At 40.8% G+C, this 26,926-nt stretch overlaps 1 protein-coding gene across 7 annotated transcripts in view; it reads right to left on the bottom strand.

Annotated features, from left to right (window-relative positions):
• Positions 1–26,926, bottom strand: part of NFIA (nuclear factor I A) — a 464,599-nt gene that overhangs the window by 68,193 nt on the left and 369,480 nt on the right. The gene's annotated exons all lie outside the window — the stretch shown is intronic.

Genomic DNA, 26,926 nt, shown 5'->3' on the forward strand with positions numbered 1-26,926 from the left:
TGTTTCAAAATAAACGGTGATGCATGAAGGCAAGATGGCTGTTGAATGAAAGTTTATTAGTATCTGATATGTTGGAGGAATCATGTAAGGACTGTTCATTCTACTGAAAACGACCCCAGCAATGCCACTAAGATCAGTCAAAATTCTACAGAAGTGTTGGTCATGTAAATTGGTACGGGGAACCTTCAACTTGTCCTCCGGAGTTTCCTGTAATTTCCTCCTGAGTTTCCTGTATCAGTTTATTCTGGAGAGATCACTCAAATCTATCTATCTATCTATCTATCTATCTGTGCACTCATTAGCATTATACCAGAATGGCTCCCAAATATTTAAAATAATGAAACAATAGAGACATATTAACTCTTCAAAGACATAACAACTTCACTATGCCAAATATAGCAGTAAAACCTTTGTGCCAGTATTTGTTCCAAATAATTGTTAAAAAGAGATTGATTGATTAAAAATAAGGACTAGGATTTTCAAAAGAGCCTAAGGGAGTTAGATGCCCAACTTACACTGAAATTCAATGGGATTCAGACACTAAAGTCCTTTAGGTCCCTTTGGAAATCTTTGGCTAAGTTTTTCAAAGACCAGAAAATGAAAATCAAGACCAGATTCTTGTCCCACTAAAGATAATGAGGATCAAAATTTTTGCTGGAGTGAAATGATGCCGTTCCATTTACAACAGAGCGGCATCAGGTCATACCAGCAGAAAAGTTGGTCCAGAGAATTATGCAATTTGCAGCAGGAGTCTTACCATCAGTTTTCAAGCAGACAAGTACCCACTTAAATCAGTGAGGGGCTTTGCCGAAAAATCTGTGGTACAACATGGCTTACAGAAAGAAGAACCTGTTTGTTTGTGTGGACACATATGTAACATCATCTGGACTGATTTACATCTGATATGCAAAGCTATCTTCCAGCTATGTTACTGAAGTGATCAGCGAGGTCACTAATAAGATATACGTCACATACTACAATTACTTTATAAAAGAATTTCATGAGAATTTTATATTTGAAAATTATGAGATGTTTCATGGATAGCATAAAAAATAAAAATTTCAACTAAATGTTAGCTTCGATGTTAGCTTCAAAGACCTTTACTATTGTACAGAAAAAAAATATAATAATCAAAAATGTCTTTTTAGACATCAAGCCGTTGAAATTCAAAATTAAGGTTGTTCTGCGGCAATGTTTTATGAGAGTTTTTCAGTATATTTTGTAGATTAGATATAGAAGTAGGCACAAACTGCAGCCATCCGTATGAGAATATACCTTTATGTGGGTGCTTTGGAGATGGAAAATCACTGGCTGTAAGGCAAAAAAATGCCATTGTAAATTCAAATGGCATTTACAAAGCCCTCTAAAAAATCTTTGCATATGATCACAGATGAGATATGATATTTTTGCAAGTAAAAGACCAAGAATAGATTTATGTTTCAGCTATATCTTCCCAAAATGCATATGGATGCTAAATTCCAAGTGACACTAAAAGGAAGTTTTAGTAACCAAAAACAATATGGAACAGAAAATCTGAATCTATTTTCTCAAACACCATTTGCTCCATATTTGTTGACCCTAATAGATCAAAACCATCCGTGGTCATATATTACAATGATGTCTACTAACCTCACAAACTATGAGATGGATAAGGGTAAACTATGCAGATTATTTAGAACTATGACCTTACCTATTGCATGATAATGTTTTAAATTGACTTTTACGATGACAAGAATAAATTCAATGTTAACATTACTTCTGAAGACTCCAATTCTATATACAACCATTTAACATATTGTTCAATTAATAAATAGACTGTACTTAACCAGGATTAAACATAAATCATAGCTATTGAAAAAGTCTTATTAAAACAGAGATATACTCGCAGGTCACATGATTTCTGCACAGTGTGGGGGTGAAGAGTTTATTCACTATTCCAAAGAAAGAAGTTACAGCAATCTGAACATGTGCAGGATATCAAATTGTGAAAATGGATTTACAGTCATACAGATCAAGAGTGCACCCAGGAAACTGTTACGTATTGGTATTCAGTAGTACTTGCAAAGTATGATATAGATCACACCTTAATATTTTATCTTAAAAGTCACAGGATGGCAACAGCCATCTTCAGCTACATAATAAAGAAGGAATCTGTTGCTGACTGACAGCTGGTGAGTTCTTTTGTTTGAGAGACTAAGTTCCAAACTATACAGTGGTGCTCTTGTGATGGGAAGGACAATTTCATCATGATGCTGACATTGTAGGAGCCACAGGAAGATGTGGCAGTTTATAATGAGGAAAAAACAAGCACACTTCATTTTTAAAGTCCCCACTTCTCTGATAAAGAAGAGTCTGCTAGGTGAATTAAAAGAAATGTTTCTATGTTTGCAAATCCTCCAAAACTCTGGAGAGGGAGAGAGGAGCTCCCTGGAAGGATACGAAAGTTTCTATGTGGAGCATGTAGGAGTATGGAGGGTTTAATAAAAAAAGAAGCTGCACATTGTAAGGACCGGGGAGTGCAAGGGAACCCAAGGTTTATGGCAGTGGAATGGATCGTGAGAGAGAAGAGGCATTTTTGACAGTGAGTGCTTTTGAGTATCACTGAAGAGAACGATTTCTGTGAAAGAAATTCCCACAATAGCAGCATACACAGATCATAGCAAAGAGAATGCAGAACGTTTATCATGAATATTTTGAACTTAGTAGAAGACAGCAGCATACCCTGAGCATGATAGGAGTTTTCTCTTTCATCCTATGATGAAATCTGTGGGAGCCAGTTACTAGGAATAAAATCGTATACAATGGTTGTGTAAGCACGCCCACTGCATTTTTCTCTGAAGCCACTGTGATTCCTGAGAGATTCCAGTTTCAAAAAGGAAATTAAAAAGAGATGGGGTGGGGAAAATAGTTTTTAAATGTATTGCAGCCACAAAGATACCAGGTGAAGTCCTGGCCCTGATGAAGACAGTGGGAGTTTTGTCACTGACCAGGGTGGATAAAAATCAATGATTTTTTTTTTAAATAAAAAAAAAATTGGATTTTTTAATTTAAATCGGATTTTTTGATAAAGATAGTTTTAATTAAGATACATTATAGCTCAAAGATATCTCATCATGGAATAGGGATTATAAATTCTAATTCTATAGTATGAGACAATATATTCATGTAATGTTTAAGAAAAGTTTTGTAAATGAGTTCCAACAATTCATGGATTAGGGACCTAATCTTATGCAGTTCCAGGGGCTTCTGTATAGATTATTTAGGTTAATCTTTCTATCTACCCAATGGGACTCAGTGATCAGTCTAGAAGATAGCATCAGAGATGTTTAGTTTGCTGTTCTCAAACTATGGATTTGTGTCTTCAGAGATAACATGCTTGTTAATAGCAAAAATGTTTTTAAAGAAAATAAATATATAGAGGTGAGAAATAACAGGCCTTAACCCTATTGTCCCTCTGCAAACTTGTGTACACAGAGTCAATCCCTTACCTCTCTCTAAAAGTGCAAAGTTTCAAAAAGTTCAATGAATTGTTGTGGGCAGAATAGATCTGAACAAGGAGAAGAAGTCTGGAGATAAATGTGAGCAGGGAGGGACAGGCAGTAGAAACAAAAGTGAAACTGTTTGAGCAGCATATTCCAGAAGTCTTGAGGTCTTTCTGAGTGTAGCCTTCATTGATTTGAGATCGACCATACCCTTCCCTCACTAGAAGGGAAAACCTATAATAGCAGCAGGCCGTAAAAGAGACCCAGTTTGGGAATAAGAATTCAAGAAATATATGTTTGCTGATGATGATTTAAAGAAAGTCACACCACTGAACTGGTGGAAGTCACTTAAGCACTTGGATTCAGAGACTGTTGAAGTGATAATCTCACTTTTAACAGCAGTAGCTTCTTCTTCTTGTGTAGAAAGAATATTTTCTCCCTTTGGACTAATACATTCCAAATTGAGAAACTGTTTGGGACCTGAAAAAGCAGGAAAGCTTGTTTTTCTTTTCCGGATTATGAACAAACAGGAAAATGAAGGTGAAGACGACTGAGTTAGCTGCAGAAGTCAATGTTTTAAGTTTCTTATGTTGACCTGGCTGACATAGTCGATTTAATATTTTTTTTAATATTTCATTTAACTATTTTAAACAATTTTAACAAAAACAAACCTGATTTTAAAAAACGTGAATGTTTAACTAAATTCAAAAATTCATATTCTTGTTTTATTAAAATATTATGTTTTCTGTTGAAGAAAAAAATCCAGAATATATAATGTTGCTGTTTTAGTTAAATAAAACCATTTCAATGTCTGTCTGGTGATGTTCTCCTCCTAATACAGCATGGCAAGAAAATCCTCCAAATATTAATGATTAACCTGTTGAATTGGAGATAGTTCACCTCCCAATGACTTCATAAATATCTGCTTCAATTACCTTTGGTAAATGAAATAACGAAACAATCATTCATTTTCTGATATAGCTGTAAAACTAATCTGAAAAGTTTTCAAAATAAATCACTTTAAAAATGTATCGTGTGTACCTTCTAAAAATGAAACCTACATCTACCTTTAAGTTGTGAAGAATATGTATTAAGGTTATAACAACCAACAAGAATGCACTTTTATGTAGAAATCCATGATTAGATTGAGTCTTCCTGACTAGTGATTTAAATCATGATTTAAATTATGATTGAAATCAATTTGATTTAAATCAAATCCACCTTGTCAATAGGGACAGGACTTCATGAGCTCTGGTCTATGTAGTGAGACAATATAAGAAACACTTACTACAATATCTCAGCCTGGTCTCACATACCAAATGATAGCAGCAACAGCGGTTTCTCTGGAAAGCACTATAAGAGTATCATGAGGGCTGAATACATCCACAAAAGTGCACAGGATAACAGCTAAAATTCAAAGCAAACTGCCAGGTACTTGGGGATGTTCCCAATAGGCAAGATAAGCTAGGCAAAAGTCACTGGAATTTTGCTCCACTATGGATCACAGCATTTTGCCCTGAAGCTGTTACATTTTATTTGAGAATCGGTTTAAACTTCACATGTAATAAGAAATACCCTTTTTTCCCCCTGTCCAGGTATTGCCAATAACTTCCTTTCATCTATTCTCCTGATATGAATAAATCCCATTACCGTGGTAAGGACCTGAATTAACAGGGGTGGAGTGAGGGAAAGTTTCTGGGTTCCTTAACTTGTGTAAAGCTGTAGAACCACAAAATATTGGCTGCTGGTCACGCTTCCACATCAAAGAAGTTGGATGCATTTAGGCTCCATCAAACTATAGCAGGGATCGGCAACCTTTGGCATGCAGCCCGCCAGGATAAGCCCCCTGGCGGGCCGAGCTGGTTTGTTTTCTTGCCACGTCCGCAGGTTCGGTTGATCGTGGCTCCTGTGGCCGCGGTTTGCCGCTCCAGGCCAATGGGGGCTGTGGGAAGCAGCGGCCAGCACATCCCTTGGCCCACGCCACTTTCCGCAGCCCCCATTGGCCTGGAGCGGCGAACCGCGGCCAGTGGGAGCCGCGATGGGCCGAACCTGCGGATGTGGCAGATAAACAAACCAGCCCAGCCCGCCAGGGGGCTTACCCTGGTGGACCATGTGCCAAAGGTTGCCAATCCCTGCCTGCTATAGCATAGAAGGCCGCAAAACAGCCCCTATAAACACATGTGAGAGAAGGAGCTCTTTACAGTAACTTTTTAAAGTAGTTTATGTAGGACCATTAGGAGGATGTATCTTGCCATTTGACTAAGTTGTTGCCCGGGTTTGGCATGGGACAGATTTTTTATTGTTAGACACTATGGCAGATAGGAATATGAAGCCCCAGAAAATTGGTCCTGTGGAGCTACAAAATACGCCTACGCTGTTTTGGAGGGATTTTGTTTTATGGTCTTTATTTGAATATGCAGACCTGGGAATAGCCTTAGGTTGGTTGACTTTGCCACTTTTTGGAGTTATTCCCCAAGGTGTTTCCATTAACCACATCAGAAAGAAGGTTTGACATCTTGGTGCTGGCAGGTCTGATGCCCCTGCCACTAAATGCAAACGTATTTTACATTAGTGCTCAACACTGAAATATCCTGACTCTTGATGCCAGTGGGGTTAATAACTTTGAAACACAATGACTTTATGTGCAAAAGAGCATTCTGCACGTTTTCCTGCAGAAAGGAGGAGTCATCTGTGCTGAAGTGGTCTACATTTATACACGGGTTGGTTTTTTTTTTTTTTTTGTTTTTAACAGGAATCTGGCTTCAGATTTCACAACGTAGTACAAGGCAGACAAAACATTTGATAAGAATAAAAAAGATAAACTGACTCCAGAGGGCAGTGACAGTCAATGGGAGGCTTTAGAGCACTACATGGCTCTTTGGAGATCTGCATGCAACTATTACGACATCCAAAAGTTTGACCAGTGATTCCGCTTTTTCTGCCTAAAGTAAGCAGAGTTCAAACACAGAGGCATTCCCTGTGCTATGAGAGTAGGAGGGGAGAGTGCTGAGCCAACATATCAGAGCTACTCCCTCCCTGTCCATCCAAATAGCTAGGAAGGAATTGTGGGTAAAGGCAAGAGGGAAAGAAAGGAGAAACACCTATTTCCTCCGCTCAGCAGCTGGGATAGTGAAAGCAGGAAAACTAGACTAGCACGGAGACCCACAACAGTATCCCAGTTAGGCTTCCTGAAATTCTGTTGTGATGTTGCATCGATATGCCATGACAACAATAGGTCAGCACTACACAAACACGGTGACGCAGTGTCAGAATGTCACACACTGATTATTTTGTGCCTTGCTCTGATTCCCCTTCATGATTTGGCTCTTCAGATCTTTGTGATTCAATGCAAACACACAGGATGCTTCCTCATTAATGTTAGTGGAAGTTACACACAAATCCCATATGTACCGATGGTAGAAGATTCCTTAAACTTCATGCCTATATATTTTAATGTTCTTTTTAAGTTGGAATTTCCAATTTAAGTTGTTTTAAAATTTGTAATCAAGTTTGTGCTAGATGGTAAATTTTACTTCATGTAAAAAAAAAAAAATCAGAAGTATGTGCTTGTATCATCTTGTAATTTACTGATGGCACATTGTCTTTACAATTGTCAAAATGTACAACTCACATAATAAAGAGCCCCTGTTACTTTACTTAAAGCAAAAATTTAAAAAGCGATTGAAGAGTTTTACAGAGGACTGCAGAAATATAATTTTAAGCCTCTTAAAATGGTCTGGACTGTGAAATCAAGTAATGAACCCTAAAAAAGGTTCTGTCAGCTGGAATCAAAGCTGAGACTGTCAGCATTTTCTTTCCAAACCTTATTATGGCAAAGCATTTGATTTTTCATCTCTGTACTCTGTTCATCCCAACAAATAAACCGGCTTGACCTCCACCTGTTACGTAGTGAAGCCTTGCTGTCATCTTTGACTAAATCCTATTCTTTCCCTTCAAAGCCTTCTGAGTCACTGTGAAGGTGGGAAGATACAGCTGTGCACTGATCCAAGTTGATACCAGTTCATAACCAGACGGCATTTCACAGCAGAAATGACAAGCAATGGGGAGAGGTGGGGAATGTAGTGCCGATAAATTCTGGAAGGTGGCAACATTTTTCATCATTTTAATGTTGAGATATTTCATAGAAAGAGGCTCTCTTTTGTGTGATGTTATGAGCTACAATTCAAGGCAAGAAACTTTCTGTTTATTCCACAACAATGAAACTACTGTTGTGCCATATATGAAGAGTCAAAGATACATCAACCTGTCAGACAGAATATAGCAAAGGCTATTTATGCTTCTTTGATATTCCTTAGGCTGAATATCTTAAATAGTTCAATAGCTCAAATATGTGTAGCTTTTGAGGCCTAGAAACAAATGGTTATATAATGTAACATTTGCTAATAAGAATATACATGTCGGCTCATCAAACAGCAAGAGACCCGAACAGGGAAAACTATGCAGCTATAGTCATTTCTTCAAATATTATATCTTCACAAAATAGCGTTAGAAGCTATCTAACACAATGACATATCAGGAAAAGCCATCTTGGATAAAGTTGGACTTTTTGTGATGATTAATGCTACATTCAACAAAGGAGACAGTGGTGTTCTAATTACGTTAAATACTTATCTTTTAGGGATTAGCAGGGTGTTTCTGCTCAATGTCACTCTTCCTGACAATGTAATGATAGATTCGTTTACTTACGAGCGCAATTAGTAAAAATTGTACTGTTTTCTTAACTGCCCTCATATCATGAAAATGTTTGATTAACACACTGTAGCTTATCTAGTACTCTAAGCAACATATTCTGCATATTCTCTCTCTCTGTTAAAAGAGCTAGATTACAGCTTTTAAAATTTTCACTCCACTCACACACTTGGCACAAATAAATGAAAATAATGTCATCCTGTGGTACTTCTTTTTTACTTAAGCACAGCTTTTGGAACTTTTAATACCTAACAGAAGCATTCAGGTTTTTTACTGGAAACTATACACAGTCATCTCCCAAGTCTTTCAAATACAGAGAATCATGTTATCAACTCTTGATACCCATGCTACTATATCAACATACAAGGAACCACAAACTTCTAGAAGAATGTAAATAGCAAGAAAGGTTTATATAATGAACAATATAATCTTACAAACAAGAAAGAGCCATGATGTAACATTCTACCAATATATAATAGCTACCCGGTATTTACTAAACTACGGTCTCAGCATTCTTTGGAACACAGATTGAAATGAATGGACAAGAAAATTAAGTCAGCAACGTATGGTACAGATCATTTTAAAAACAGGACAATATAGCCTATAACTGTATATCTGTCAAAGCACCTCAAATCTTTAAATATGATCACATCAAAAGAATGGCTCCTGAGTTTAGTTCCCCTGAATATTCTTATGCTTATGTAGAAATGTGTACACTGGGGCAATAGTTCACCTAGAAATAAGGAGTTAAATGTAGATGCCATTTTCTTACAGCCCCTTCCTTCCTCACAAAATGGCAGCAAGCAGGTACTAAATACGACTCCTATCAGACAACCCACTATAGCATACCGTAGAAGTAAACAATACTTTTTTCTAATCAATTATAAGTGACTGTTGTCTGCTCTAGTGAGGGAACGACAGTGCAGCACACTGCCACATTTGGCACTCCAGATTAGTCATGGATTTAGGATTCCTATAGCTATGAGAGCATGTTATATGCCTGCAATTGTCTAGATACAAGTTTGACAAACACTATCCTTCTATCAATGTCGTTTTCCTCAGTAGCCAGCAGATTATCAACAGCTTTGTGATATTCCAGGTGTCAAAGAAGAATTAAAACTGGAACAATTGTACAAACAAAGGGACAAAAGATGGAATACATGTTTGTGAGCTCTGCATATCAATTTAATATGTGCAGCTGACAATGATGCAAATGTCCTCAAGAGAGGCAGTAAGATCTGTGCCCAAACATATACACCACAGTTAAAAAGATGGCAGAAAACAGAAGCAGTAGGATTCCCAGCCTAGGACACATGCCGTAGCAGACACAGCAGCCCAATGAAATGATCCACTAGTTGGAGAGAATTTTCGAAGCACCTGAGACAGAGTAGGGCCCCAAACAAGCCAGATGGTACTTTTAGCTGGCAGCAGAAAGTAGGACACAGCCAAAAACATTACAGCATTTCCCCAAGAGTCTGGCAAATCAATTCTTAACCATTTTTAAAGTGATGCAGTCAATCTAAAAATCACGTCTGTTTTCTTTTATCCTACTAGTTTTTACAAGTAATACACCTAAGATTACAGCAGCTGAAAGAGACGAGAGAAAAAATATTCTCTCAATCTTTTCAGTGTATTTACTTTGTGCATTAAAACAGCACTTTGTATACAGTCAATGTCACTGTTTAGCCTGTATAGTCAGTGCCACTTTTTGTTCATGTGCGCCTTTCCCATAGCAACACAGAGGAAAACACTTTAAACATAGGAAAGTGCTATTGTAAAATCACAACTGTTGGCAGAGGGACTCAGTGGCATGTGCAGTGCTTAAGACTACTTTAAACTCCTAACTCCTGCTCATTCCCCCCCAGTTATTAGATTTCAAGACAATGGGTTTCTTTTCACAGGCCAACCAATTTATTTAAAACTTTTGTGTGAAGTTCACTGCTCGGTTGAGAACTTCCACAAGAAGTTTCAGCTGGAATTTTTGAAAAATATTTTTTTTAAATTCTCAAAATACCATACAAGCAGGGTGGCAGAACCCAGGACTCTGCGCAAAGAAGCAGGATGCTTCCAATGAGTCATCTTGATGTCCGATGACTGAACTCTGTATTGAGATTCAGAAGTACTTTCACTAAGTCACAGGAAGTTTAGATCAGGTGTGCCCAACTAGTTCTCAGTCTAAACGGCTGTGGTGTGTCTCTGAAGAAGGGATAACTAAGGATAGAGACAGAGAAAGCATGGAGTGGCCAATTACCACCACAAACCTACCACATGCACATCTAGGAACCGCCATGTGCAGGTGAAGGCTTAGGATGATGTTTGCATTTTGTTTGTTGTTCTTTAAGTTAACAATTAAGGCAAGACCCAGGATAGGGTTAAATTTGGACTATATCTAAAATACTTCTCTTCTGTTCAGAGCAGGATAATGCATTAATGATACGACTACAATCTGCTACAGACAAATGTGCACTTAGAACAGGATGTTTTATATGGAGTATAAAGAAAAGGTAATCTATACATATATACTTTTTCAAAATGTCCATTGGTTGCAAGAGCTCCTTACTTTTAAAATAAATGTCAGATTGCTCTCCACCTGCAACCCTTACTCACATGAGTAGTCCCACTGACTTCAGTGGTGCTATTCTTGTGAGTAAGGATTTGAAAGTTCAGTCTGATTTGGGTGGGTTTCCAGTGTTCTGGTATGTGTGTGCGGTAACTGAACGCTGTGTGTATGTATCTGAAGGAAGAAAATGGGCTTTTAATTTGTTAAATAATTACAGCTTCTGAGCAACAGGCCCTCCAATGGCATGTTTTTTGGTGTGTCACACCAAAAATATGGCAAGTGGTTTGGTGTAACAGAATAAGAGAAGTACTATTTTCATTATATATATAAAAAAGACATGATTTCCAGAGCTGAGCACCTATAACTCCCTCTGAAGTCAACAGGAGCTCTGGGTGCACTGAATCTTCTCTGTATTGTACGACAGAGGTACCACTGTTATTGCAATAACATTCCATCAGCTATGTGCTGCAGATCAGTGTCTATCACACCCATGTTGTATTGTGAGTTTGCATGGTGCTATAGGACAAAAGACAATGAATAGAGTTTAAAGGCTAAATGCTGCCTCCCCTGCTCTTGTTACAGAAAGTCCTAAATACAGTGGAACGGCTGAAAAGGGAAACTTGGCATTCCGGGGCTTGCACGGGTGCCCAGGATTAAACCCCCAGGAAGGGGTGCAATTGTGCCTAGCTGCTACTACAGCCCATATACTATTAAAATGGCAGTAGGCAGCTATGCCTCTATTCCACACTAAGCTGCCAGGTTGATAGGGAGGATTCATTCCTTTCCTATTTCCCTTAGATCACCATGGCCAAAGCCCATCAACCGGGTGGGCTGGGCAGCATTTAGGGCTATGGGTAGACGTGTAATATGAAGATTTGAGCATATGTGGATGAAATGTATGGGTTGTAAAGTCAGTGAGAGCTGAAGAAAAGAAAAAGAGCAACAGGCACCTGGATTGATTAATTTAGAAGGTCAGGGTTCATTTAACATATAAACAACATACAAGGAACCAAGAGAGAGCTCAGAGAAGAAAAAAAGGGAGATGCTTCCTCTTCCCATTCCAGTATCCTTCCCTCTCCGTTTCCCCCTGCCCCCTTGCACATTTTTATTTTGAAACGTGTTTACTTTAAAATAAGGCTTGTTTTTCCCCTTTAAACAAAGATGAAAGTCTGTGTATGGGATACAGTAGCTGCACTGTGTGCCATGCAATATAGTGATGGTCGTACCGGTAATGGTAATAAACAGTGCACAGAGCAGAGCTTCTGCAAAAAAAGAAAGGGTGTGTGTTCCACCTCTCCAACTCTTCCCTGTCCCACACAATATTTACACAGCTGCGTTTTGTAAAATGTGTAGTTTTTCTCTCTCTTTTTTTTTTTTGGTAATCTATTTACCCAAGATAGCCCTACATCTGTTTTGTGGTGAGCTTCCTTCACAAAGTTTCACAGATGCTTTCACTGATGCAAAGGGAGGTCAAGAAACCTACTCAAGGATCCCACAGTCATTTGTTCTAACCACTAGACCACCCTGTGTTTCCCTTCCCCACCTCTGTAAATAAGAATATTCAGCTCATTTGAGCTCTGCTCTGTCTTTTTGGTAGCTTCTCTGTTTGGACGTGTAATGGGAACAAACTGTGAATATTTTCATTATCTATTTTATAAAATGCAGCTGCGCACAAAAAATGGAAACAGCATGCACTACGTGTTGGCAACTAAGCTAACTAAGATTTGCCACCTGCTCCAAAATACACCTAGTTCAGATCTCACAATCCTTCCATCCTAGTAACTGCCTGAGCAAGTGACTAAGACTTCCTCATGCCCTGATGGGCCAGTATACCTGAGCTCTTTTGGACCAGCATTCCATAGGACAATGCTCCTACCAAAAAACACCACCTCTGTCTCTTACCCATTCAGACCCAAAGACTGTTAGTAAAATGCAGCCCAGCTGTCAAGACAAACCACACTATGCAATCAGTCACATTCTGTACAAGCTGTACTTTTCAAATGGTCTTCAAGGGCAGATGCATTGCAGCAGTCCAATTTGGAGTTCGCAAAGCAGCAACATCAGTGACAAGTTCTGAATCAGCAAGAAATGGCCACAAATGTTCAGCTAAATTCAGAGGGAAGAGGGTGCTTTTGCCTAGTGGTGATGCCGTAAACCATCCACACAGTAATGGAATTGCAGTCCAAATCATCTCACTGTCTCCTCAACATGCATATCTGTTAAACGGAAGGGGGTGGCAGCATAAAACTCAGCCCTTAAAGAAATCTAAAGCCTAACTGGGTCCACAGACTGCTGCGGATGGATTTATGACACAGGTCCTGCACCAAGATGAGAGCAAAGGTGAGTCTTGTTTTCATCTTGGAGGAGGTAATGATTTAAACCTGATTAAAATATAATTTTCCACGCGCGCATCTGAAAACAAGACTCAGAATATTCCACTGGCGTGTAGAGCCAGAAGGCATCTCAGATGGTCCCATGGCTGTCATGATGCCGATGAGATCTATTGTCCACATGGATGTTGAAGTCATTCAGCATGATATGTCTTAGTGACCCAAGCACCAGGCCAGTCAGGAATTCAGTTTACATTGCAAATCTGAGGTGCAGCCCTCGTACCAGAATCATTCCCACTGTAATCTTATCCTGGGATTTATACACAGGTTGGCCACTCTCAAATGAACCCATGTTTGAAATGAAAAACCCCATACATTTTGGGGTGTAAAAAGCAGAGCTACAGCACTTCACTGATTGACCTTTCTTGGCTCATGCTGAACTGAGTACCTCTCTGAAGTGAATTAACAAAGGGCAGGTAAGCGCTACGAGATCTTTAGATGGACAATCCATATAAGAGTATTATTATTAAAACTGACCAGGCCATATTTAGACTGAATATCACCTGACATAGGTTGACAACACTCCTTGGAGAGATATGGAAACCCAATAATTTACGACTCTTTATATAAACGCAGGAATTCATTAAAAATATTACTGTACTGCAAAGAGATGGACTGGATGATCCAACAAGTTTTTCCATCTCTAACTGCTATGATTCTGGAGAGATAATTCCAACTGAATGGAATGTGGTCATAGGATAATGGTCTCTTGCTACACACATTGCATGAGAAAAGCTGAGCTGCTGATCCTGTGATAATTCACTGTCACAACTACTGTTCATAATAGCAAACAAGTTAAACATTTTACCTGATGAATGTTATTGAAAAATATTGATGCTCAAAGCATCAATATTTCCCTGCTGCATTTTTACTGGCTTACATTTAGTTCTGGATCTTTTGTTGGCCTCAGCCAATCAGACTCTAACTTATCCATAAAAGAGCAGGTATGGAAAGGTTTTTGTTTTTTTTTAAACTCGTGTCGGTTAGTAACTCACTAGCCAGGCAGAAATCTCATTCTGATTGCCTGGCACAGAAACACATACACTTATCTGATAAAAGATCTATAAAGTGCTAACACAATCCTGTATCATGTAGCACCTGTGAGTAATAGATAGTGATATAAAAGACTTGATGCTAAGTGCTCCTACAAACACATGAAACTTAAAGCAGCAGGAACTGTAAATTGCTGATATGATATTTCAGAAAAAAGTTGATAAGTAGTATTGCTCTTAGAATAAGTATTGCTTAAAGAAAAATCTTACAAAAATCTTGAAAGCCGTTGGGCAGCTTATATTGGGATACTGTTATTCAAACAGCAAGGATAAGGAGGCATTTGGATCCAAACGATATGAAAGCAAAAACCATTTAGGAAAGAAAAATTATTTATCTTACGGAAACTGGAGTTCTTCAAGATGTTCATATGTATTTCACTCTTGGTATGCACGTGTCCCATGCATTCAAGATTGGGATCTTTTGGCCAGTGGTGTGCATTGGGGCCATGCATGCACCCTGAATGTCATCAAAGTCTGTATCATGGACATCAAGGGCAGTGTGGGTCCAACAGCCATTCAGTTCCTTCGCCACTGCAGAATCCAGATGTTATAGGACTCCACAGTAGTGGGGAAGGAGGGCACAAGTGGTGACCTGATGTGGGTGGAGGCGGCCCAGAGGCAGACCCCCCTATTACATGGGTTTATCAAGTCTGTTCCGATGTTGGACTCTCAGGCCGTCAAGCTTTTGTGGTTGCGCAAGAACGGACCAAATGGTGAACGGTCGCTACGGCCAACTGGCTAAGCATTGAAGAAGAAGAAGACCTGATGTGAAAGTGTCTACTTCAACACAGACTGCAGCACAGCTCTGAAAAAAGAAACTTCATACTTCAATGCTTCCATGAGGGAATAATGCTTAGTAAAAAAAAAGAAAAAAGTCTGAGATGGAATCTGCAGAAGCTGCCTGAGCCCTAGTGGAATGAGCCCTAAACCGAGCTGGGGGATCTAAACTAGCTAAAACATCCCGATACTCACTTGGACAGTCTCTGTGCCGATATCGCTTGACCTTTCATTCTGTCAGCAAATGCTACAAATAGCCTTGAGAAAACTCTGGAGAGTTTGATTCTTTTAAAATGAAAGGATCAGGCTCTGAGAACATGTGAAGAGTGCTTAATGTGGCTTAAGGAAAAATACTGGTAAATGAATCATTTGGCTGAAGTGGAAATACATGAGGACCTTAGGCAAGAGCTTGGGATGGGTATGAGTAATACTTTATCCTTACAAAATACTATATAGGGAGGGTCTGCCATGAGAGTTTGCATTTCCCCAATTCTTCTGGCAGATGTGATTGCCATTAAAAGGCAACAGATAGGCGCATAGATAGCACAACACAAAACAGATTGCCAGGGGTTCCAATCGGGGGCCCATTAAACTTGGAGCACATTAAGAAGGAGCACATTGAGAAGGAGGAGTTTCCTTGACTGATGGAAAAATGTGCATAAGGCCCTTAAGAAATGTAACTACAGTCGGGGGAAATGTGTAGTTTTGAATGGGGTTGAAGTGGGAAGTGAGATATGCAGATATGTCTGCCAGGTGTACTTTACTAGGCATAATTAGAACTCTTTAGAGAGCACACATAATCCAAATTAGTTGTAATGGTGGTTGCTCACACCAAATCCCAAATGTCTTCCACTTAGCAGCCCAAGTTAGCCTGGTGGAATTCTTCTACTTTGAATGAAAATGATCTGGATATCTGAGGCACATGATCTTTCTAGGTCTCACATCTAACTAATAGTTCAAGCTGCCAGATAGAGGGAGACTGAATTCGGATGTAAAAATTCCTACTGTCCTGAGATATTAAGCCTGGTAGAAGAAGCAAGGGTCTTGGTGGAGAAACTGATAGGAGTATCTGATCTGGATACCAAAATTACCTTAGCCAGGCAGGTGCTATCACGATGACCGTGAATGTCCTGTCTGAACGTTCTGAGCACACTGGAAGTCAGAGAGATTGGAGGGTAAGCACATCTCATCCCTGGGGACCACTGAGTGAGGAATGCATCCAATAATGATCCCTGGGCTTACACCTCCTTTTTTAAAGCAGAATTTGAGAAATGTTTTGGGTTTGCAAATATTGATGGACGATCCTACTTGAGGAAGATGCATCTGACAACACAATACTTGATCATACTCATGGCATGACAAAAATTGTCTGGTCAGAGGGTCTGGTAGAATCATAGAAGATTAGGGTTGGAAGAGACCTCAGGAGGTCATCTAGTCCAATCCCCTGCTCAAAGCAGGACCAACACCAACTAAATCATCCCTGCCAAGGCTTTGTCAAGATAGGCCTTAAAAACCTCTAAGGATGGAGATTCCACCACCTTCCTAGGTAACCTATTCCAGTGCTTCACCACCCTCCTAGAGCCATCTGCAGATCTGGAAGATGTAGTTCTATGGGAAATATGTGATCCCGAACAAACCAGTTTCATCACTGAATTGCTTCCCAACATAAAGGAGACAATTGGGCTTCTCCCCTGCCTATTTGTAAAAAACATGATCATTTTCAGTCATAATTTGATTTGTCAGTCCCTGGATCATTGGTAGGAAAGCAACACAGGCTAGGCAAACTGCTCTGAATTCTAATACATTTACGTGTAGTTGAGTCTCCTCATGTGCCCATAGACTTTGTGCATGATGATGGTCCAGATGTGTTCCTTATCACAGAACAATCCATCCATAACTAAGGTCTTGGTTGGGAGTGATGGAGAGAAAGGTACTCCCTGCACACTTGCCATCAATTCAATGATGTGAGAAGGACTAGTAGAGGCATAGCCATCCCATGTCTGTACCGCAGGTACACCAATTTTAACTAACTCTGCTTTAAATGTAGATGTAGTCTGATACACTACACGATGAACGTGCAGGAGGCCACATGCCTGCAGAGACTTACACTAGTCCTCATGGTGGTATGCAGATCTTCTTTAAGTTGATTGATAAGGTTGGACATGGCCTCAAATCTGCCTTGGGGAAGGAAACCTCTGGCTGTTGTGGAGTCTAACATTATCCCTGTGAATTCTATCCTCTATGTAGGTGTTAACTGGGCCATCTCTGTGTTGATATTTAAGTTTAGGGTCATAAAGAGCTGGAGAATCCACCGAATGAAACTTTCCACCCACTGAGGCAATTTACTTTGGACTAGCCACTCATGTAGCTATGGGTAAACTATTATTTCCTGGTTTCTCAGACGGGTGGCAACAACTGCTAGGACCTTGGCGCTAGGTAGGTAGGTATTAATAATGGTAGGTAATATTAATAATGGTAATTAAAAAAGGGAGAGGAGTTATTTAAGTTAAGCACCAGTACGGACACAAGAACAAATGAATATAAACTAGCCATCAACAAGTTTAGGCATGAAATTAGATGAAGGTTTCTAACCACCAGAGGAGTGAAGTTCTGGAACAGCCTCCCAAAGGGAGCAGTGGGGGTAAAAAAACCTAACCGGCTTCAAGACTGAACTTGATAAGTTTATGGAGGAGACGGTATGATGAGACTGCCTACAATGGCATGTAGCCAATCTGTGACCACTAGCAGCAAATGTATCCAATGGGGAGGGCTCTGAGTTATTACAGATAATTCTTTCCCAGGTGACTGGCTGGAGGGTCTTGCCCACATGCTCAGGGTCTAACTGATCACCATATTTGGGGTCGGGAAGGAATTTGCCCTGGGTCAGACTGGCAGATACCTGGCTAGAGTTACCATTCTGAAGTGGAAGTAGAAGAAAGTATTGAGACCTTCTGTGATTTTAGGAAGTAATCAGAATAAAAACTCTTCCCCCTAAATTGCAGAGAAACTGCTTCTCTTGTGCTGAGAGACAGAAGTTACTCCACCGCCTGAGGAAACAGTCTCTCATCAGAGGGGTCCCTGAAAAGTGACGAGGAAAGGGGGTCAGAAGTAGGGATAGCACGGAACTGCAGAGAATATCTGACTGAGACTATCTCTGAAACCTAGGGGTTGGATGTTCTGAGGTTCCATGACTCCAGGAAAAAAGGAATTCCCAAACGGCAGGGAGAGCGCACTGTTTATGGAGCAACTCTTGACCATTTTGATGTAGCTGTAGTGTGGGAGTAGAATGTTGCAGAGGCTGAAGCACACAGCGTCCTTCTCGGAGGTACTGAGGCTCTCTGGTGTGAAAGGAACCTGATGACAGTCTGTCTGCTTGGTTCTTCCCTTTCCTTTTAGGAGCTGGTGCATAAACTCCAAGGGTTTCAACGGGGTCATGATGGACTATTATATGGAAAAGGGCCTGGGGGTGAGGGAGAAAGGTACCAGGACACATGCCTACTCTGATACCCACTAGGCAAGTATGAAGTCCTCGATTCATTTCTGACTAATAAGAGTGGAATATATGTGGATGAGCACTTGAAGAAGAACTAATGTGATCTAGCATGGGCTTTGTCATTTATTATGGTCTTAAGTAATAACTTAATTCCATGAGCTATTGTAACTGTACAATACGTATTTCACTCATGCAATAAAAACATTATGCTTTAATACTGTGTTGGTGCTGCTTTGCAGTGAATGAATTCCAGTGCAGTTTGGACTGCAATCCAGTCGCTTGCTTTTTCTCACATTTGAGGTCTTTGCACAGAGTCTCTGGTGGCAGAAAAACCACTGGGGGAGAGAAGGAGAATGGGCTACAGTGACACAAAACTACACAAACATCCTTTCAACAGGAGAGAAGTAGAACCCAGGGCCAACATGTGCTGTTTGAAGAGGGATTTGGTGTTGATTCAGTGCATCCCCTGTGGAACTTAAAACTGCATTCTCCCCATTAGACCCCCAAAGGAGTTCAGGCAGTGCAAACATCCTGACTCCCTCGGAGTCAATGCCCTTGTGGGGAACAGGGACCAGACTGACGCAGGTTGTTCTTCCCCATGCTGGCAAGGTTGATCATTAGAATACTGTGAGGATTACACTTTAATCAGCATTCCCACCCCCTAGTCTATAAATACAAGAAACTTGACTGAGAAATCTGAAATTGAAGTTGCTAATGTACAGTAAAGCACACCACAAAAATGCCTGATAAGGTACAATGGACGTCACATCTGTATTGCATTAGAGAACTCACTAGAAAAATGCACAAGTGGAATACAGTTGTATGTGTTTCAGCCTTACAGGGTGCATTTTGACCATGATGGAGCCAAAAACAGACGCTGCAAGCATTTTCTAGCAATTATGCCTTTAAACAAGTTTACAAAATATAGCTGAAACAGAACTGAACAAAAGCCAATGCCTGTATCCAAGTCCAAAGCCAGTTTGATATTCCCTGGGTTTCTTACCTAACATCATCTTTATCTTTTCTCTTGCCCTTCTTCTCAGTAACAAGAGTTATGTACTGAAAGTGCTAAGATAAAGTAATGGTAAGGAGAATACTGCAAAAGGTATTTGAAAAGCAGAAGAAATTTACAACATGTCTGCTTTGTTTTACTTCCCAAGCCTTCCTGTTGTGAAAGGAAATTCATCTTTTCTGGCAGACTCCAGTCTTCTTAGGCCTCAGAGCTCCACAGAAGCATTCAAGTGCAGGCAAATGGATATGGGACTCGACAAGTACACTACAAGGAACATGGAATTAATGTTGGTTTTTGCTTTGGCTGTCATGTCTGAAGCATAAATAAAGCACCACACACTTGCTTTTGAAAAGTACCCCAGATGTAATACACAGAGTGCTCTGTACCTTTCCTTGGGTGCACGCAGCCCAGAATGCAGTGGAAATGGCATGCTGACAATGGGTGGCGGGTGCAGACCCTGTGGTACGGCTCTGCACACAATTTGCTTGTCAAGGAGCTGAGAGCCAGTGCAGCCCTTTAAAGCAGAAGTGCAGGGGGGTGGGATTGTGGATGGTCAATACTGGTGGGCTGCGCAGAGCATAGATAAAGTCATCCAATGCCTTTGGAAAGCAGGGGGGTACTATCCCTCCCCATCGTCTGGAATAGCAGTCTCAGAGTAGCTTTGTGCTGCTTTCTGTAAGTTGGGAGCAAGGCTGTTCTGATCTCCAGTCATTTTGCAGGCATCCCCTGAGTCCACCCTCAAAGGACCCACTCACAGGTCCACCCACAGAAAAACAAGTCAGGAGGGACCACAAACAGCACCAATATAAAAAGAGCAAATGGGGAGAGAGGCAGGATAGCCAGCTGTGGCTAGCCCGAGGCAAACTTCTGTCCCCAGCACGCACCCCTTTCAGAAACGTTGTTAATTTAGTTATTTATTGCATCCTTTTGAATCTCCCCTTTCTACGTAAAAACTTTTAACCATTTACTTTCTCACTCTTGCATTTGTTCTTTTCTTTCTCTGGTCATTACACTATTTTTCCTTTTCTCTCATACGTATCTCATTATCTTAGCCTCTGTCTTTCTTCACTATCATGTTTTCTATATGATGTAATAATTGTTCTCTCCTTTCCCCCCCGCCATCTTTCTTTTTTCCACATTGTGTTCTCTTCCTCCTTCCAACTTTCAATCCTCTTGCTATCTTTTCTTCCCACTCTCTCATGACGCCCGTTCCAAATCTCTGTGACATCTCCCATTCTTAATCTTCTACCACACACACTCTGCTGCCTCTGCCGCCAAAAACTCTTTCTCTCCACACACAAGAACACATACACTCTCTCTTTCATTCTTTGCATCCCCAAACCTCTCTCATGCACATGCTGCTCCCTTCTCCTCAAAACTATTCAAATGCCCAAACACATGCAGATTCCCCCAGAAACTGCACACACATACAGGCTCCTTCTACTCCTAGATACAGGATAAGAAGCTGCGCCTAGGTGAGTCTCCTTGTTTAGTCTGGGGCTGTATTACCTTTTATGTGGATCTTCTGGGGAACTGGGTGTGGCCGCTGGTGGCTGCTGTCTTTAACACCTGTCTTTTCCCCAAAGGCACATTCAGGGAGATAGTCCCACACAGCTATCCAACCTTCCCCTTTCCTCAAGGGAAGTAATCAACCTGTTCCCATGTTGATCATGGACAGATCATCCAATAGAACAGGTTTTGATGGGATGTAAGAAAATCTTGCTGAACAAATCACTCTTATGCTACTGTCTGGCAACGCAGGCTAAACCCTCCACAGTGACCAGCCTCAGTTAATAGTATCAGAAATATTCACAGTAGCAACGGGCTCTGTTGTAAACATATTTTACCATTGTATACAGTATAATTGCTCTGGGCTTTGATGGGCTACATCAACTATTAAGATGGTTTCAGTGTTTAAGCTCCCTTTGCATATGTCAATCAGACGAATTAAACATTAAAACCCAAAGTGCTTATTATATATTAAAAACGTAGAATTTTTTTCACATCGTTTGTGGCATTAAATACAGTGGAGTCACATCATACACGCATTTAACTTACGCAAATTCAACTATACGCACTCGGCAGAAAAAAAGAAAAATAACAATTTAAATAGTGCGGGTGATTCCGCCCATCATTCCACTCAATGAGCGTATGCCCCGGAGTGAGCATGAGAAGGGAGACGTGAATCTGCTGTTCCCTCAGTCGGTCTCAGTTTCCGTGTGCCTCTCATAGTGTAAGCATCTCACCACGCTGAGTGTGATTCTAGTGTTTAAAGATACGTATTTTTCGTACAACATGGCCCCTAAACGCAAGCCAACTACTTCATCTGGTGCTCAACCAAAGAAACAGTGATCTCTTCCAACGCTGGAGGAAAAACTGGCTGTGTTGGACTTATTGAGAGACGCTATGTCGGTCTCCAACATGGCATGTAAATATGACCACATGAATCTAACATCCATGCCATCAAGATTCGAGAGAGAAATTTGTCAAGCCGTGGCATCAAGTGCTCCAATAACTGCTAAGGTGATGAGCCAGGTGTGTGATAAGACTTTAGTAAAGACTGAAAAGGCATTAAACTTACGGCTGGAAGACATGAACCGTAAACGTGTGCCTATCGATGGCAACATGTTGCAAGAAAAGGCTCTTAGCCTCTACGCACTCTTCAAACCTCCTGCCAAAGAGGGACAGCCTTCTGATGAGAAGGAATTCAAAGCCAGCCAAGGTTGGCTTAACAGTTTTAGGAACTGCTTCAACCTCAAAAACATGCAGACTACTGGTGAAGCTGCGTCTGCCAATGAAGAGGCAGCAAAAGCCTACCCCAAACAATTAAAGAAAATCATAGCAGAAAAGGGCTATGTTCCGGAACAAGTTTTTAATGCTGACGAGACTGGGCTCTTCTGGAAAAAAATGCCTAACCGCACTTGCATTTTGAAATAAGAAAGACAAGCCCCTGGCTTCAAAGCAGCTAGAGACCATGTGACTGTGTTTTTTTGTGGCAGTGAGGCTGGGCATATAATAAAGCCGGGCTTGCTAAACAGGGCTGCAAATCCCCGTACCCTAAAAGGCAAGAACAAAAATCTCCGGCCTGTGTTCTGGCAATCAAACAAAAAGGCTTGGGTGACAGCAGCATTATTTCTGGATTAGTTCCACAAGTGTTTCATTCCGGAGGTCAAGCGGTACCTCAAAGAGAAAGGACTTGACTTTAAAGTGTTGCTGATCGTAGACAATGCTCCTGGCCAACCTGAGGCACTCCAGTTTGCGCATAACGACGTTGAAGTTGTCTTTCTCCTCCCAATACCACCTCCATCCTCCAACCTCTCAACCAAGGCGTGATTTGCTGTTTCAAGGCCTCGTACACGAGGCTCACGTTCTCACGGATACGTAGCGCTATGGATGCTGAACCCAATCTTAATGTGATGGGGTGTTGGAAATCCTTCAACTTTGCCAATTGCATCACTTATATTAAACAGGCAATAGATGCAATCAAGCCTGAAACAGTCAATGCATGTTGGTGAAACCTATGGAAAGAATGTGTGAATGATTTTAAGGGTTTCCCGACCATTGACAAAGAAGTGAAATGGATTGTTCAGGTGGCCAGGCAAGTGGGTGGTGATGGCTTTGTCGATATCTTTGAGGAAGAAATTGAAGAATTAATTGTGGGCCACAGAGAAACAATGACTAATGAAGAGTTAGAGGAACTGATAAAATCGTCTACAGAAGATGAGATGATGACAACTAACAGGAAGAGCCAGCAAGTTGGAATTTTCATAAAATTGCTGAAGTGTTCCAAGCAGCGAAACACTTCAATGATTTAATTTCTGAATACGATCCCTCTATGGAATGAAGCCTCAAAATCACACATAGTATTATGGATGATTTGAGACCACATCAAGAAATGTTTGAGCAGCTCAAGAGTCAACAGCGACAGTTGCTGATCACCATGTTTTTCAAGAAAAAACAACCACCAGCAGATAAGCCTACGCAATCAACTTCTCAAGCTGAACCAGAGCCAACCACTTTGCCTACAACTCGCTCTCCATCACCCAAGCTCTCCGTCACCTCTGTCTCCTGGATCAACATCAAGCCCTGACAACCCCCCAGTAGTGTTGTCAGGGGAAGAGGAAGACTAATAATCGGAGAGTGTACAGCGCCCATCTTCATCATCTCATCGTTCATCATATGGGTGCTGTACTAATCATCATCGTCATCATTCATCATCGTCACACGACCATTGTCATAGTTGTCGTATCACCATTATCATCGTCATAGAGTAGCAAGAATATCCAGGATGAATGGTGAGTGTTTAGGTTTACTGTTTTTCTTTTTTATTCTTTCATTCTTCCGTCTCTCTTTCTCTCTCTATGTAATTAAAAATACTGTAAAATTATATTTTGCACATGTATTCTTTATTATATACTGTACATTACTGTATACATTATACATTTATACATATTACTGTTCAGAGTTGTACAGTATACGCAAAACCATGTACAGTATACTGTACTTATTCGCGATTTAAGGGATTTTCAAAGGTAATTTTGACTATACGTGATTTTCGCTTTATGCGCTGACTTCAGAACCTAACCCCTGGATAAGATGCGACTCCATTGTAGACAGTAAGGGTCTTATTTGGACAATATAGAGATCAGAAAGGATGTAACTGAAACAAGGCAAGGTTACTATTCTTTCAGGAGCAATATTCTGGCAATATACAAAGTAATAAGGGATGTTGATCCCATTTCTATATTTTTCAGTGGGCCAATACATTTTCTAGGCAGTTGCCCTGTTAAAGACTCATAAAGCATTCTGTAGTGGTTGAGATGAAAGCATTCATGTCAAACACGAAGGACCAAATGTTGATTTCAGAGCACGTGTGACTTACTATATATTATATATTAAAACAAAATATGATATAAGCTGTTGCTTTCTGATATACAGAGCTCTGATGGTGACTCTTGTTCTGCTGACAGACCACTCTTTTGATGGGTTTGTAGATGATTATAGTTTTTTGTCCTCCACTATTGAGGAGGTGGATCCTAAGTGCTCTCTTTGCTGGCTTCGTTTTCAGAGATGAGCCTGGTTTATGGATGGTCTGAAACAAATGAAGCGAGAGGGAGATGGCTAGAGAACCAGTGGTGGAAATCTTGCGCTGAGACTGACCAGCTGTAGCATAAATATTTCTTTTCAACTCCTATGCTATTGCTGTGCAGGAGGCAAAGAGACGATTATTTTTCTCCACCAGAGTATCCGCAACATCTAAGACAGCAGATTTGATCTGTGTGACAAAGAGTCTGGTACATCTGGATGGTTTCTGCTTGGTAGCTGGTCTGAGTCCCTCCTGTTGTGAGGAAATTGTTTGCTATTCTGCAGACAAGACTGATCAGATTAGGGATAGGCTGTTGCTTTTGTGGTGATTGAGCCTGGTCTTGAGGGAACAAAGGCCTTGTCTTCTCTGCTGGAGTTTCAGCCAGTAATACTCCCTGAGGTACTGGAAGTGTTGGGAGAACTTTGTCCTGCAACCTGTCATTTGGATTCACGTCCTTCCTTGCTGGGGAAGGCTAGTGAGGAAGCGCGGATCTCCTTATTTGTGGAGATTGTCAGCACCTTTTTTAGAGAGGGCAGGCTGCCTATTGTTTTGGAGGAAACAGGAGTGCAGCCTTTGCTCAAGAAGTCATCATGGTGTGCTGACAATCTTGCTAATTATCAACAAGTATCACATCTTTCCTTTCAAGGTAGGATTGTGGGAAGGTTGTGACAAGACAATTCTCACCATGTCTAGATGCCTGTGATCTCCTTGACCCTTGTCAATCTGGGTATTGACCTGGCTATGACACAAAGACTGCCCTGGTGCACTGGTCAGTGATCTCCTGGCGACGGATGAAAACCCGGATTCCATGCTGGTATCATTAGATCTATCAGCTGCCTTTAATATGGTTGATCATGAAGTGCTGCTGACTTGCCTGAGGACCTGTTGAGAATGCACCAGGCCACTTTTCAGTGTTTTGTTCTCTTCTCTCAGCAGACAGTTGTGGACAATAGCTTCTCTTCCTGAGGAGCTCGGTGGGGTGCTGCAGGGTGGCATTCTGTCACCTCTCTTGTTCAACATGCATAAAAGGCCACTAGGAACATTGTAAGGGGGCATGGGGCTCAGTGTTTTCAGTATGCCGATGACTCCCAACTGTATGTCTCTACCTTGTCTCATTTGGAACCATGCCATTCAGCACCTCAATCACTGTTTCAGAGCAAGCTGTCTGGAGCTCAACCCAGATCATACTGAGGTGATGAAGGTGGGTTGGGGGATGTCGCTGGAGAACTGGGAGGAGGTAATATCAACCCCTTCCACTGGAGCAGTATGTCTGCCATTAGTTGATAGTATTCACACCTTAGGAGTGATTCTATGGCCCATGCTGCTGTTTGACAATCATGTTACAGATATGACCCAGTTTGCGTCTAGCTAGGAGGTTGCAGCCTTTTCTTTCAGACAGAGACCTTGCCACTGTTATCTGTGCTTTCTGTCACCTCAAGATCAGACAACGACAATGCACTCTACATGGGGCTACACCTTAAAACTATTTGGAGACTGAAGCTGGTGTAGAATGCAGTGGCTTGCTTATTGAACAGGACATTTCACTGGGGGCTCATGGCCAGAGTGATCCAGGATCTGTGCTGGCTGCCCATGTGTCTCTGGGTGGAGTTTAAGGTGTTGGTTATGACCTATAAAACCCTACATGGCTTGGAGCTGGCCTACCTGAGGGACTGGACTCCATGCTATACTGCCACAGCTGTGGTTAACAGGAGCACTCAGACTGGATCCAGCTCATTATAAAAGAGAGGGGAGCTGTTGGCAGGATGTTCTGTCAGCTCTGAGACTCTGAAACTTGCTCCCTCCTGGTCTGAAATAGCAACATTTGGTGGCTTTCCAGGCATGCTGCAAAAGACATCTGTTTGATGTGCTTCTGGAGAAGGCTGTGGATATGCTTCAGAGATGATGAAGGTAGTAGGTGGCTGGCTGGCCAGCCAAATTCCTGCAGAACTGATTTTAATGGTGCTGAGGTATAATATAATTGTACGGCTGTATCATTAATTATGTTAGGGTGCCCAGACCTTTGGTTAGACATCTTTATTATTTTAAATCTAAGTAAAAAATATATTAAAATATACAAAACACAAAGGACCAATCCCTTAGGACCATATATTGATGACCTGGTAAAATGTTGGATAGTGAAAGACAAAAACATTTTGTTGGTACTCAATAAATTAGTATTAATAATAATTAGTAACAAAATCCCTATCTAGACCAGAGATCTGTGGCATTATTTTGCCTACTAAATGTCATCATACCAGGAAAATGTTTTTATTACTATTAAGTACCCAGATGATACCAAGCTAGGTGATCGAGAGACACTAAGTAAATAACACAAGCCAAGGAAAGTTCATCAGGAAAAGGCAT

This window comes from Lepidochelys kempii, chromosome 8 (genome assembly GCF_965140285.1).
Source record: "Lepidochelys kempii isolate rLepKem1 chromosome 8, rLepKem1.hap1, whole genome shotgun sequence".
In the NCBI taxonomy this organism is placed as follows: domain Eukaryota; kingdom Metazoa; phylum Chordata; order Testudines; family Cheloniidae; genus Lepidochelys; species Lepidochelys kempii.